The sequence below is a fragment of the Lolium perenne genome, chromosome 1 (assembly GCF_019359855.2).
Source record: "Lolium perenne isolate Kyuss_39 chromosome 1, Kyuss_2.0, whole genome shotgun sequence".
Taxonomy (NCBI): Eukaryota; Viridiplantae; Streptophyta; class Magnoliopsida; order Poales; family Poaceae; genus Lolium; species Lolium perenne.
The window spans coordinates 119243041-119257263 of NC_067244.2; the positions used below are offsets into that span (position 1 = coordinate 119243041).

The 14223-nt window shown below is 44.2% G+C and overlaps 1 long non-coding RNA gene across 1 annotated transcript; it reads right to left on the reverse strand.

The window, feature by feature from the left end:
* Positions 1-409: 409 nt before the first annotated feature.
* LOC127300205 (uncharacterized) lies at positions 410-3136 on the reverse strand. The gene is made up of 4 exons (XR_007850979.2): positions 1748-3136; positions 1387-1426; positions 1148-1221; positions 410-710 (listed from the first exon to the last, which is right to left on the reverse strand). It is a non-coding gene; the product is annotated as an uncharacterized lncRNA (long non-coding RNA).
* Between the last annotated feature and the right edge of the window lie 11087 nt (positions 3137-14223).

The window sequence follows — 14223 nt, forward strand, 5'->3', positions numbered from 1 at the left end:
AGATAGACTACGAGTCGTTCTTCTGGAGCTTATTTGAAGTTTTACCTCACTGTAAAGTAGGAGGCTATGTGGATCTTATGTAAACAGTTCGTGTGTACTTCTATAGACATACCTTGGACTCGCATATGTTTCTGTTGTACCACTCTGAGAGATGTAATATGAGTGGAACGGTGTTTCACTTGTGTTATGTCAACGACTTGTGTACTACACCATGCAGTGGTACACTGGGTCACCGCATATCTAAAACTTGGCACTCAACTGACCATCTGAGTTTGTTATCGCAATTACATCAATTCCATGCAGTTAAATTTTGATTTCAGTGGTTCTGAAGCAAACATTCAACTTCAACTTAGAAGGATATCATCATGTCTTCTTGCAGCTTCCAACGGTTAACATGACGCCACAAGAATAATTTCAAATCCTAATTTACCCCATTCTTTCGGTTATTTGTCCATTTTTGCACAAGTACTTTAATTTGAAATTATAAGAAAAAAGTATCACACAGAGACTGGAAGATTCTCGCCTTTTTCCTACAAAACTGGAACATGGGACTGAAATACCGTGACACTACTTGAGCATTGCAAACATTGACTCCCCGTTTGCCTTCCGCTTCTCCATATCATCCAGCTCATCCACTCGTTAAGAAGCCTCTCAAAGAAATTTTGAAGAGAAGTTCATATAAGGCGCCGTGCCCAGACATCTTCTAGAAACTACAAAAATTATTATAAATATAGCAGTTGATCATAAATTTAATAAAAATCATAATTGATCAATATAGCATTTGCAAATATTTATTTGAAGTAGACACTTCTGCAATTATTATTATTCTTTACATTTCATGTCACAATGAGAAGAGAAGCTCCCTAAAAATAGAAAAAACAAAAAATGTCGCATTAAATAATCTTGAGAGGCTATGACCTTCCAGTCTCGCCAAGATTTTTACTCTTTATAATTTGGGAGTCCTGTTTGTGCCACGCTAGACAAACAGACACATTAGGCCTAATTAAAACGATGACAATATAAAAATGTACATTGTCACTTCACTTCAACAGAAACTTTTCAATCATAGTCTGAATGTAGAAATGATGAAATGTAAGAGCACACAAAGATAAAATCAATGTAAAAGGAATGTGTTCCAAAATTTTACCTCTGTTATATACGTAACAACAGCCGCGTACTGGTTGTGCAGGACACCCCCTTTAGTACCTTCTGTGCTTTTATCTGTGTGGATGGTAAAAGAATGTGAGAAGATTTACTGGTTATAGAATACAATGGTTTCAACAAATCAATCTCAATATGCACAACCAAGATATATAAGCTTCATAGAGAGGATCAAGTAAGCTGCAGGTTGAAATAAAATGCAGCAGTACATCAACAATTTTTTACCTTTTCAAGATGCAGATTGTTCCAATGCTCAAGAAAAATTCTGAAAAAGCAGAGCAAACTTACTTCTATGAAATCAATTCCATCATGTCCTCGCAGTCACAGTAAGTAAGCATTCAACTTAAAACGACAATTAACCAAGTGCATCATACAAAGCTAGCAACACACGGGCAAGTTACAGCTGGTAAGCATCCAAAGAAACTGATCTGTGCATCACGTATTCATACACTCACATATTCAAGCAAGTCTCGATCTAACAAGATAATTAACCACCGCATGTAGTGCAGCATGGATCTACTAAATAAAATATTCACTCATGCCTCTAATTAATCTAATCAAACAAAAAGAGAAATTAGACACTTACGTGATGTTGGTCTTCTTCATAGCACGGATGGCAGGGGTAGTGGCGGCACGGAGTGGTGGGCGTCCATCCAGAACGCGCCTACGGATTAGGCCGCTCACTTAGATTTGGGAGGGCGACTGAGCCGCCGACGGACTTGGCTCCAGCCAGGCTCCCTGGATGCTGGAGGTCGAAGACCACTCCCTCAGTGGCGTCTCCTCCGGCCTGGCTCCCTGGATGCTGAACGCCCCATTACCGAGCTCTCTGTGGCCTCTGCTCCGCCTTGTGGCAGCTGGTTTTCGAGGGCGACGGACTGCATCTCGCCTCGCGTCCTCGAGATGGGAAATATACAATTCAATTACCTGCAAGAAGAGAAAGTGATAGAGCGGAACTACGATAGCCAGTCCAGTACAACTAAACAGTGATTCATCCAATTCAATTAAGGTGTTTTAGAATCTACAATCAATATTTCGTGCCAAATTACCGAGATCGAATCATGCATGTGGCCTTGCACATGAGTGTATTGAAGAAAGATTTGGCAGGATGGCCTAGGTAGCACCGTAGCAAGACAAATTCATGTACGTACTAAAGAAGAACATGAAACTTTGCTATCTCCAAAAAAGAAACAGCAGGCATGTATGTACTGGATAGTCATTACAAATAATTAATCCAAATCAATCAAGGATTGCAGAGTGCAGGAGCTTCCTTGAGACCTGGATTCCGATGACCGGCACTGGTTCCCGGCGGCCCAGCCACACCCGCCGCCCCAGGCCAGCAAAACCAATCTACGAGAGGACAAGAAGAAGCGAGCGATTGAGATGGGAAGAGGGGAAACTGACCTGGAGTCCTGTGCGAGGCAGTGGCGGACGGTGGAGGTATCCGACCACCGATGCATAAACTTTGAGTCGTATCTGTGCAACCTACGCATGGGGCAGTGGGGCACTACTCCTCATCCTCTTTTTCTCTGGAGCCGTCCGTCGCGGGCAGAGTTAGCGAAGAGGAGGAGCTGCAGAGTGGGGAACAACCCGTGGCCTTGCGAATTGGATGATGGTGTTTAGCAGAAGAATAGATCGCGAAGAGAGATGGGCACGGCCGGGATCGCGAGAGGAGAATGGAGGAGGAAGGAATGTTAGAGGAACAGTGGCCTGCCATCTCCGCCGTCCTCGTCCGGCTCCATCCCTGGCAGGGGCGGCGGCGGACTTGGGGATCCAGGGCGCGGTGGAGATAGGGATCGAGGGGGAGATAGGGTTTGGGTTCCCTCGGGACCAACCGAGAGACGGCTGAACAGACGAAAGAGTATGTGGATTTTGTTGGGCTTTGGCCCACGTGCGTGCTCGCGCGTCGAACGAAGCCGGACGACGAAATCGTTGACGTATTGGCAGAATAAGGAACATGTTCCTCCTTTTTAAGTAGTGTAGAAAGAATGGACCGGGGTCCACAGTTCACTAGTGGTGTCTCTCCAATAAGAAATAGCATGTTGGGTGAACAAATTACAGTTGGGCAATTGACAAATAGAGAGGGCATAACACCTTTTAACAAAGTAATTTGAAACAAAGCATTTTGAAAACTTTGATTGATATTATAAACAACCTCATGGTTAAATCCACCATGAGTTTTGAGGGGAAAGAAATCACATGGTTAGATCCACCATGAGTTTTATAGTTGTTTACACAATTTTAATACATTCAGAAAAGGTGATGAGATTCTTCTGTACATTCCCTGTCCAGGAGCTCAAATTGTCCGTAACCGGGGACACGGCTAAGATCTTAGGTTTAACTCTCGAGAGGTTGTGCACTTTCACCTTACGACCCATTCTACCCAGAGAGAAGAATGAGACAAGATCTTTCAGAAGGAGAATTCAACCATACCAGCTAGACCCGTTCCCATTGGCCATCGCCACATCCGAATGTCTAGCAAACAAGTTGAACCTCACAACTTAATTAATCCTGGCAGAGCCCATAATACCATAAGGCTGCACTGGAAGCTATCTAAACATGGATGACTTGGTAATCTCTTTGTTCCTGGATGGCCAACCACAAGTGAAACTCACAAGCTTAAAACCCCTTACAGGTAATAAACACCCACACGATCCCCTGGTTAAATCCACCAGGTGTGCGGTCCAGAGCAACCACTCTACATCTGTGAACTCTCAGGTGATAACCCCCACTTAAGTCCACTGGCTAAATCCACCAGGGCACGTGGTCCTGAGTAGCCGCCCACCATACAACCAATCCACCCAGGTGTTTCATTGAGGTTGTTAATTTTCAATTTTCAAACACTTACAACCAAACAATGAAACAACATTGGCATTTGATATTGCTAAGCAAACTAAGCATTTCTAGCAGTGGGTTCAGGAGTAGCTACACACTACTAGGTTTGCTAGCATATCATAATACTTTATTTTCGAAAACAAAACCCTACCATGCATACTAATTTAAAATCACTAATGTATATTACAAAATAGATAGGATTTGAATGTCACTTGCCTTGATCAAAGCAACCAGCACACTCGCAACAATCACAAGTGTAGCTATGACCTCCTTCACAATCTAAACAAACAACAAATCACAATAAACATAACGTTCAAGGTGAGCAATCATAGACATGTATGCATGCATGATATGCACGATTTAACTTCACACTATTAGTTTATGTGAAGATGTTGCAAATGAGGTTCTCTGGTGTTTAAAATGTAGGTAATGCTCTCTGGTTGCATTTGTTTTGTTAGGTTTTCATTTAGCATTAGTAATAACTTAAACAATGCATAAACACCAATTAAAAAGGCTACTGTAGTATTTATGTTTTGTAAAAATCTAAACCTAGCATCTCTGGATAGGGTATAGTAGTACAAGACTATAGCAATTGGATTCATTCAAAAATAGTTTGTAGAATTTGAATTATTGTCAGAATACTAATTTGAATAGATTTGCAAAAGCAAGTTTGTGCACCTATCAACTTTTGTCAAATCTGGTTCCATGTTGATCTACATGTCCTAAGGATTCCAGGGACTACAAATTTGTAAATTTTGGCCCACTGGATTAATTTACACAATTTTATTAGTGCCAAAGGGTTGATTCTCTGTTTTGAATTATGTTGCAAAATTCATCACAGAACATATACTATACTATGGCATGGTTCTGTTGTACAGGTTGTAAGATTTCCAACGATACAAAATTAGTAAAATTTGGGCCTACGGTTGATTTTATATTGATTTTACAAGATAGGAACGTTTTCTGGCATTTAAATTCGAATTTAAACTCAGTTTGACTAGTTTTGACCGGGGTGCTGACTATGTAGGCCACGTGGCAGATTCCTATTCGCCCGTACCTGTTCGGTTTAGTGATCTAATTGGATCCGCTGGATCTAGATCGGACGAACGTGGGCGAAAAGAGAAAAAGAAAGGGGAAATGGGGGCTGCTCACCTGTGGCCGGCCGGAGATGGCGGATGGCGGCAGCTCGGACGGTGGTGGCCGGCGGCGATGCGGTGGATCCCCGGCTCGGCGGAGACGACAACGAGGCGAGGATCGGCTAGGCGAAGCGGCTGGTGGTGTCAGCGCTCGCAGTCGTGGACTCGGGCGGCCGCGGTGTGCGGCTGATGGCGGCGGCGCGAGGCGGTGCGCCGGCGAGCAATTTGCTCAGCCTGGCGGCGTGGTTTTTGTGGGGGTATGGGGGAAAATGGAGAGCATGGCCGGGGCTTTTTAGAGGTGCGCTCGGGGGCAGAGATGGGGGTCGGGGCGAGTGGGGGATGTGGGGGCTGTGCGTGGCCAGGCGTGGAGAACGTGGCCGGGCGGAGGTTGAAGAAGATGGGGGCTGACAGTGTGGGTCCCGCCTGTCAGCGAGAGGGAGAGAGAAAAGAGAGGAGGGGCGCGCGTGGGCTGCTTCTGGCCGAGCTGGGCTAGCTCGGCTTGGGCCGGCCCAGTTTGGTCGGTCCGTTTATTTTTTTTTCTTTTTCATATTTTATTTCATAACTTTTGATTCATAACTCCGAATGAATTCAAACTTGTTTCAACATTTTTGAAAAATCCAGGGGTTTGTTTTAGGACTAAAAGAGGTAAGAAAAGGCTCATTTGGAAAAAAAAATTAGCACATAGGCCAAATAGCAAAATTATACCACTAGGGTTTTACTTGTTAAGGTTTATTTATTTTATTTGGCTTTTAATGCATGGATGAAATGAATGCATGATGAACTTTTAATTTTTGAAAATATAGGGATGTTACACAATGCACATACATATCATGGTAACTAATATGAGATTTACTTAGGGCATTACGACAAAGAACATAGACCGCTATCCAGCATGCATCTATGCCTAGAAAGTCCACCTTCGGGTTAGCATCCGCACCCCTTTCAGTATTAAGTTGCAAACAACAGATAATTGCATTAAGTACTGTGCGTAATGTAAACAATACAAATATCCTTAGACAAAGCATCGTTGTTTTATCCCTAGTGGCAACAGCACATCCATAACCTTAGAACTTTCTGTCACCGTCCCAGATTCAATGGAGGCATGAACCCACTATCGAGCATAAATACTCCCTCTTGGAGTTACAAGTATCAACTTGGCCAGAGCCTCTACTAGCAACGGAGAGCATGCAAGATCAAAAACAACACATATATGATAAATGAATAATCAACTTGACATAGTATTCCATATTCATCGGATCCCAACAAACACAACATGTAGCATTACAAATAGACGATCTTGATCATGATAGGCAGCTCACAAGATCTAAACATGATAGCACAAGAGGAGAAGACAACCATCTAGCTACTGCTATGGACCCATAGTCCAAGGATGAACTACTCACACATCAGTCCGGAGGCGATCATGGTGATGTAGAGTCCTCCGGGTGATGATTCCCCTCTCCGGCAGGGTACCGGAGGCGATCTCCTGAATCCCCCGAGATGGGATTGGCGGTGGCGGCGTCTCTGGAACTTTTCTCGTATCGTGGCTCTCGGTATTAGGGTTTTCGTGACGGAGGGAATAAATAGGCGAAGAGGCAGATTCGGGAGGCGCACGAGGGGCCCACACCCTAGGGAGGCGCGGGCCACCCCTTGGCCGCGCCACCAGGTGGTGTGGCCACCTCGTGGCCCCACTCCGTCTCTCCTTCGGTCTTTTGGAAAGCTCCGTGGAAAATAAGACCCTGGGCTTTTGTTTCGTCCAATTCCGAGAATATTTCCTGTGTAGGATTTCTGAAACCAAAAACAACAGAAAACTGGAACTGGCGCTTCGGCATCTCGTTAATAGGTTAGTGCCGGAAAATGCATATAAATGATATAAAGTGTATATAAAACATGTGAGTATTGTCATAAAACTAACATGGAACATAAGAAATTATAGATACGTTTGAGACGTATCAACCGGAGCGGTGATGGGCTCCATCGCGAGGAAGCCACGATGCCCCAGAGTGGCAGCACGCGGCGGAGGGCCATCGTCTTCCACCGTCGCTGGAGCGACCTCTCCGGAGGCTGCCGGGCCGAGCGGCAGCGGAGGGCCTGTCAAGCGTCCTCGCGGCCGTCCCCCGGGCAGTCGCGATAAGAAACCACGGAAGAAGCACGACGAGCGGTCGCCAGCGCCGAGCCCGCCGCCGTGTCCATCGAGTGAGCCCCCGCACCCACCTCGCTTGGCCTCCAGGAAGTATGAGGAGGGCCGCCTTCGCAAGTTCATCGACCTCCTCGTGGTCCTTGATTCCCCCGACTGGGTCACCTAGTTGAGGCTCCCTGCCTCCCGACGACATGCCAGACGACGTGGCCTTGTACCATACCGGCGGGAGCTGGTATTGGAACGTCAATGCCGAGTGCCACGGCCCCGACGCCCTCGTCTTCACCATCGGTTGGAGGCACTTTGTCATCAAGAACGCCCTCCTGTGCGGGACCCGGCTGCGCCTCCGCTACCGCGGCCACGGGAACTTCTGGGTGAGCGTCTGGGACTGCGACGATCATCGTGTTGCCATCGCCCCCAGCTCCTGACCCGGCCCCGGTGAAGACCCGTTCAAGGGGCCTTTTGGTGATCCTCCTCTGGGCGAGCTTACCTCCTGGAGGATCTGCTGCCTGTCACAGGGGAAAAAGGGTGTACTCCTTTTGGTGAGAGGAGCATAATTAGTAGTAACATATTGTAGACTTCGCCCGTGGGGCACTGCCTATGATGTAAATATGCTTTTGAATGTCGTCTTGAATGCAGTCTTTTTAGGATGCACTCCCAATCCTCGTGGAGGTTCTGCACGTTGCCGTGTTCTTCCATATATTATTTCAGAGACCATCCTCCGGTCAAAGTAACACAGTGACTAGCCCAACCAGAACTAGACACTTGTTGCTTTCCAGGCGAGGCAGCTGATGTGACTCGCGAGGGTGTGCCTCGGAGCCCTCCGATAGTATGTTTAGAAGGGACAGGAGTGTTGATACGTTGCAAACGTATCTATAATTTTTGATGCTCCATGCTTATTTTACACCAATTTATATATGTTTTCCTTACACTTCGTTGCACTTTTATACATTTTCCGGCACTAACCTATTAACAAGATGCCACAATGGCAGTTCCCTATTTTCTGTTGTTTTGTATTTCAGAAAAGTTGTACAGGTAATATTCTCGGAATTGGACGAAACAAAAGCCGAAGTCAATATTTCACCGTAACGAAGACAGAGTCCAGAGGGGGAACGAAGAGGAAGCACAAGGCAGCCAGACCATGCCTTGGCGCGGCCAGGCCTGGCCTGCGCCAATGAGTTGCGTGGGCCACCCTAGCCTCCACCGACCTCGCCCTTCCGCCTATTTATTCACGATCTTGGGGAAAACCTAAACACCCGAGCCTCCATCCATGAAAAGTTGCGTCGCGGTCGCCATCGCAGACCCTAGCTCGGGAGGGTTCTGAAGCTCTTCCCGGCACCCTGCCGGAGAGGGAGATCATCATCGGAGGCATCTACATCATCATTCCCGCCTCCCAAGTGATGCGTGAGTAGTTCATCCCTAGACTATGGGTCCATAGCAGTAGCTAGATGGTTGTCTTCTCCAATTTTTGCCTCATGTTTAGATTTTGTGAGCTGCCTCATGATCAAGATCCTCCTTATGTAGTGCTACATGTTGTGTTTGCTGGGATCCGATGAATATTGAATACTATGTTGAGATCGATTATATATACTTGTCATATGTTATTTGTGATCTTGCATGCTCTCCGTTGCTAGTAGATACTTTGGCCAAGTAAATGTTTGTGAATCCAAGAGGGAGTATTTATGCTCGATAGTAGGTTTATGCCTCTAGTTTCTGGAAGAGTGACAATAACTTCTATGATTGTAGATGTGTTGTTGCTACTAGGGAGAAAACAACAATGTTTTATCCAAGGGTAATTCTATTGTTTACTTTACACACATTGCTTAATGCGGTAATCTGTTGCTTGCAACTTAATACATCAAGGGGTTCGGACGATAACCGGAAGGTGGATTATTAGTCATAGACGCAGTTGGATTACGGTCTATGTATTATGTTGTAATGCACAAACGAATCTCATAGTGATCATCTTGTCATGTATGGTCTTTATTCTGTCAATTGCCCAGCTGTAATTTGTTCACCCAACATGTTATTTATCTTTATGGAGAGACACCTCTAGTGAAATGTGGATCCCGGTCCTTTTCTTTACACTGATAAATTCATCTCCTGCAATCATGTTCTATTTACTTTCTGCAAGCACTGTTCTCTTTAATTATAACAAACATCACTTTCCACTCGATACGTTTAATCCTTTGTGTTTAGCAAAACCGGTGAGATTGACAATCTCACTGTAAGTTGGGGCAAAGTATTTTGGTTGTGTTGTGTGCAGGTTCCACGTTGTTGCTGACGCTGGTAGTGCGCCCTACCAATAGTCAGCTAGCAACACCTTCAGAAGTCACACATTTCTCCTACTGGTTGATTAAACCTTGGTTTCTTACTGAGGAAAAACTTGCTGTCGTGATCATCACACCTTCCTCTTGCGGTTCCCCAACGAGATTGCCAACTTCCACGGCAGCACCATCAAGATTTTTTGGCGCCGTTGACGGGGAGAAAGAGGATTTATGCAAGGGGAGTCTCTCATCTCCAATCTCTTTACTTTGTTATTGTTTTGCTTAGTTTATTCCATGCTCACCTCCCATGTTGATGTTTCTTGTTTTCATTAGTTAGGCTTAATGGAAAACAACAACAAAATTAGATAGCTTTATAGTATTTATCTTGAGCTAGGACATGAAGTGTTTGAAGAGAAAATTAAATAACCTATAGAACTTTATTTGCATGCTAATAGCAATGCTATTAGTATGAATTCTTTGAACACCATTATTACTAATGCTATGGAAAAGTCTAAGCTTTGGGAAGATAGTTTTTATGAAAATGATACTTTTAGTTCTCCCGCTTTAAAGGAGAAAATTTGCTATGATGATTACAATGATGAATATGATATTTGCAGTCCACCTACTATTGAGGCGAAAATTAATTATGATCACAATATGTCTCATATATCTGATGATTATGGTGATGAGAATAATAATGATAGCTATTTTGTTGAATTTTCTCCTGCTACAATTAATAAGAATGACTATGCTTATGTGGAGAGTAATAATTATTTTATTCATGTGGCTCGTGATAGAATTTTTTTATGTGATATTTATATTGTTGAGTTTGTTCATGAAGCTACTGAAAATTATTATGAGAGAGGAAAATATAGTTTTTGGACTTTTCATGTTACTAAAACACCTCTCTTTATATTGAAAGTTCCCAAGTTGCTCTTGTTTTACCTACCCATGCTTGTTACTATGTGCTTCTTTGATTTATTTTCTTACAAGATTCCTATGCATAGGAAGTGGGTTAGACTTAAATGTTTTTCATATTTTCTCCTTGATGCTCTCTTTTGCTTCAATTCATATTTCTTATGTGAGCATCTTCTCAAACTACTGAGCCTAGCCGAAAGGCGTTAAAAAAAGCACTCTTGGAAGATAACCCATGTTTTATTTCTGTAATTTTTCTTTTGTTGAGTCTTGGAAGTTATTACCCCTGTAATAACCCCTTCTTATCATATTTATTTCATTTTTGTGCCAAGAATAGCCTCTAATAGAGAGAAAGTAAGATTTGGGGAAGTTGCTGTCCTGAAAACAGATGTGTTGTCACCATAAAAATTCGTATTCACAGCCAGAGAAATTTTTTGAGCTGCCAATATTTGTGCATATGCCCCAGGTTATTATCTAACTTTCGTTAGTTGACCACTTTTCGAGTTGAGCAATAGAAGATTTTCGAAAAATCGATATTTACCTACTGTTCTGTTTTGATAGTTTTTTCGGCCACTAATTGCATTTGCCTCTTAATCTCTTTCTTTTTTAGTTCTTTTCAGCGAAGAGCTTTTTGAAGAGGTTGCTACAGTAGCTAATGCTTTAATAGATGTTTGATATATGTTAGAACTGAACCCAAGTGGATTTATTATTTTGATTGTATTAATGCTCCTAATAACTCTGAACTCTAAGGTTGTGTTTAGTATGCAAGCTCATCTAAACAATTACAAATGTATTGACCATTATCAGCATTTTGTTCCAAAGAATCAGAAGATATCTTTGAGCCCTATGACAAATGCAGCCTAAGTGATCACTGTTCAATTTTGCATGTGTTCTGCAGCTTTTGTTTATTCAAGGCCAACTGTTTGACCAATAGTTTTGCTCTTATCAGAGTAAAATGTGTGATGCTCCCACCCTACATTTTATTAAGGTTGTTGGTCTGTTTTGGTGCAAAGAAGGTGCAGCTTTTAAAGAATTCTTTTTTCTTCCTTCAGGAACTTCAGAAACATGGTAGCCAGGATATGATCATGGCTTTGGTTGGAAATAAGGCTGATCTACATGAAAAACGTACTGTGTCTTCTCAGGTGTGTATAATTTTTTGGAACAATGCGTCACCTTGTTAAATTGGGATATTGATGATGAATGTATTACAAGGAGATTTTTACCGCATTCTTTGCTTTCTGAAGGATGCACAGGAGTATGCAGACAGGAACAATATGTTTTTTGTTGAGACATCAGCAAAAACGGCTGATAATATAAACCAACTATTTGAGGTATGCATCAGGATTCAGGATTAAGTATGCTATTTTATTTTGCATATAGAGGTGGTGACAGACCTGGAGAAACATTAAAATTACCAAAGTTCTGCTCATCAGCTTTTGTCGAGTGATGCAGAAGTGCTATCAGACATAGTCGATGCTTGATTATTACTTGATATGCTGAATGCTGTGTCTTCACGACCAATAACGCAAGAGTATTCGGAAGCTTATGAGCACAAGTGCTTCTTGGATTTTTGGATTTTTGAAAATTTTCAAAACCTCGCTCTTTTATGTTTTCAAAAATTATGGCATTAAATATGTAGATAGATTTAGACACGAGGGGTGTAGTCAAAAAAGTCCCATTAAAAATACTTTGTATTTTGGAAAATACAAAAAAGACAAATTTCTGACAGTATGCATCTACAAAAATATAACGTATTTTTTGACGAGACTTTTTTGATTCCAATCCTCGTATACACATCTATCTAGATATTTAATGTCATAATTCTTGAAAGCAGAGAAATATGAGAATCTGAAATTTTCAAAAATCCAAAAGCGAAGGGAGCACTGACTCCCATGTGCACAAAATCCTTGTCCGAGTATTCGAGCATAAATTGAAAATGATGGAATTTTAATGATCGTAAGCAATATACGAGGACGGCATCGACTCTTCTTCACGCGGATCTGCAGCGTTGGGGCGGGGTTTGGCCGGTGAGAACCGGGCTCCGATTCGGTCGGAGCCGACGATGGTGGCGTCCTCGGGCGTCATCGCCTTGTTGAAGGCATCGTTGCTACAGATCCGACCTCAACCTCTTTGTTCCGAGGGAAACCCCAGATCTGGATACGGATCAGATGATGGCGGCACCTCTAGTGTCGTTTTCCCTCTTGAGGGCATCGTTCTGGGACAAGTGATACCTGGAGGAAGTCATATGGCGGAGCGGTGTTCCGTCTACTGCGCCGATGTTGGTGGGTCTCGGCGGCATGGTGCAGCGGAGCCTCGGAGACGGACGCAGCGTGATGGACGTGCGTAGGATGGTGGTGTCATCTGGCGTCGTGGTGGCGCTGGTGGCAGGCCTCACAAGGTCATCGCATTGATCTCTCCTGAAGATGGGTATGAGGAAGACGGTGGCGGCGACGACTTCTGGAGCGTGTATGATGGTACACGCTGAGGGTCTGCCAGACCGGTTGTGCCACCTGCTCGTCATTGGGCGACTTGTCGAGGCCTTCGGTTTTTTGATGACGCGCGTTGGTGTGATGTTAGGGTGTTGGCTTTGTTCATTGACCCCCCCCCCCCCCCCCCCTCCCTCATCGGTGATGTAGGATTATCGAGCTATCGTTAGTTTTGGTGGCTTCGGTTCGATCTTTGTAATTGTTATTGTAAGGTGTTGTGAAAAATCTAATAAAAAAATCGTGTGCATCCCTTGGATGCAGAAGCTGGTGTGATATTTTTCCCTTTCCAAAAAAAATACGAGGACTGAGATAGTTTCGAAGTCACTCCGTTCTGCTTTCTCTTTGTTCCAAATCTCCAATCACTCCTTATGTAATCACCACACTGCCTTGAACCCTGCCCCTTAGGTGTTTCTTTTGTCTGATCTGCTACTGAAAAATTCTTGAATTCTAGATCTGCCTCCCGAGAAGTCCTTGTTCTATACATACAATCCACTTGATTAATTTCCTATTTGCCTCTCCTGTTAGTTTTACCAAGGGTTCATCTTTGGTCATGGTATTTTGTTGCCACCTTGTTACACGTTTTTTTCGATCAAGGAGCATCGCCCCAGCCTCTGCATCCAAAGGATGCACACAACTTTCTTTTATTAAATTATCCGCAAAGCCTTACAAGGAGAATACAAAGATCAACTTGAAACCTCCTACCTAGCGATAACTCGCTATACCTACGATGAAGGGAGGACCAAGAACAACGCCATATTCCCCGACGGTACACCAACGCACATCATCCAATAAAGCAAAACCCTGAGGGTGTGCCATTGCACACGTCGCAGAGTTCGCAACCACCATCTATCTCGAACCCATCTCCAAGTGAGATCAACGCATTGACCGTGCCAGGCCTGCCGTCGATGTCACCATGACGCCAGACAGCTCCACCATCCTGCACGCGTCCAGCAATCCTCGCCCGTCTTCGACACCCCGCAGCTCCACGCCGCTGAGAATCATCAACGACAACGTGGTAGATGAACACCACACCACCAAGATCCACCTCCATCCAGCCGCTGCTCCAAAAACGATGCCCAAGAGGTAAAACGACGCAAGGAGCGCCGTCATCGTCCGATCCTGGCTGGATCTAGGGTTTCCCCCAGAGCAGCACGAGTGAGTAGCCGCAGACTGCGATGACGATGCCTTCAAGAAGGAAACGACGCTTAATGCCGCCATCGCCCGCCAATCGAGGCATGGTTTTCACCGACAGTCGCGAATCCCCAACTCGGCGAGAGCATGCGGAAAGG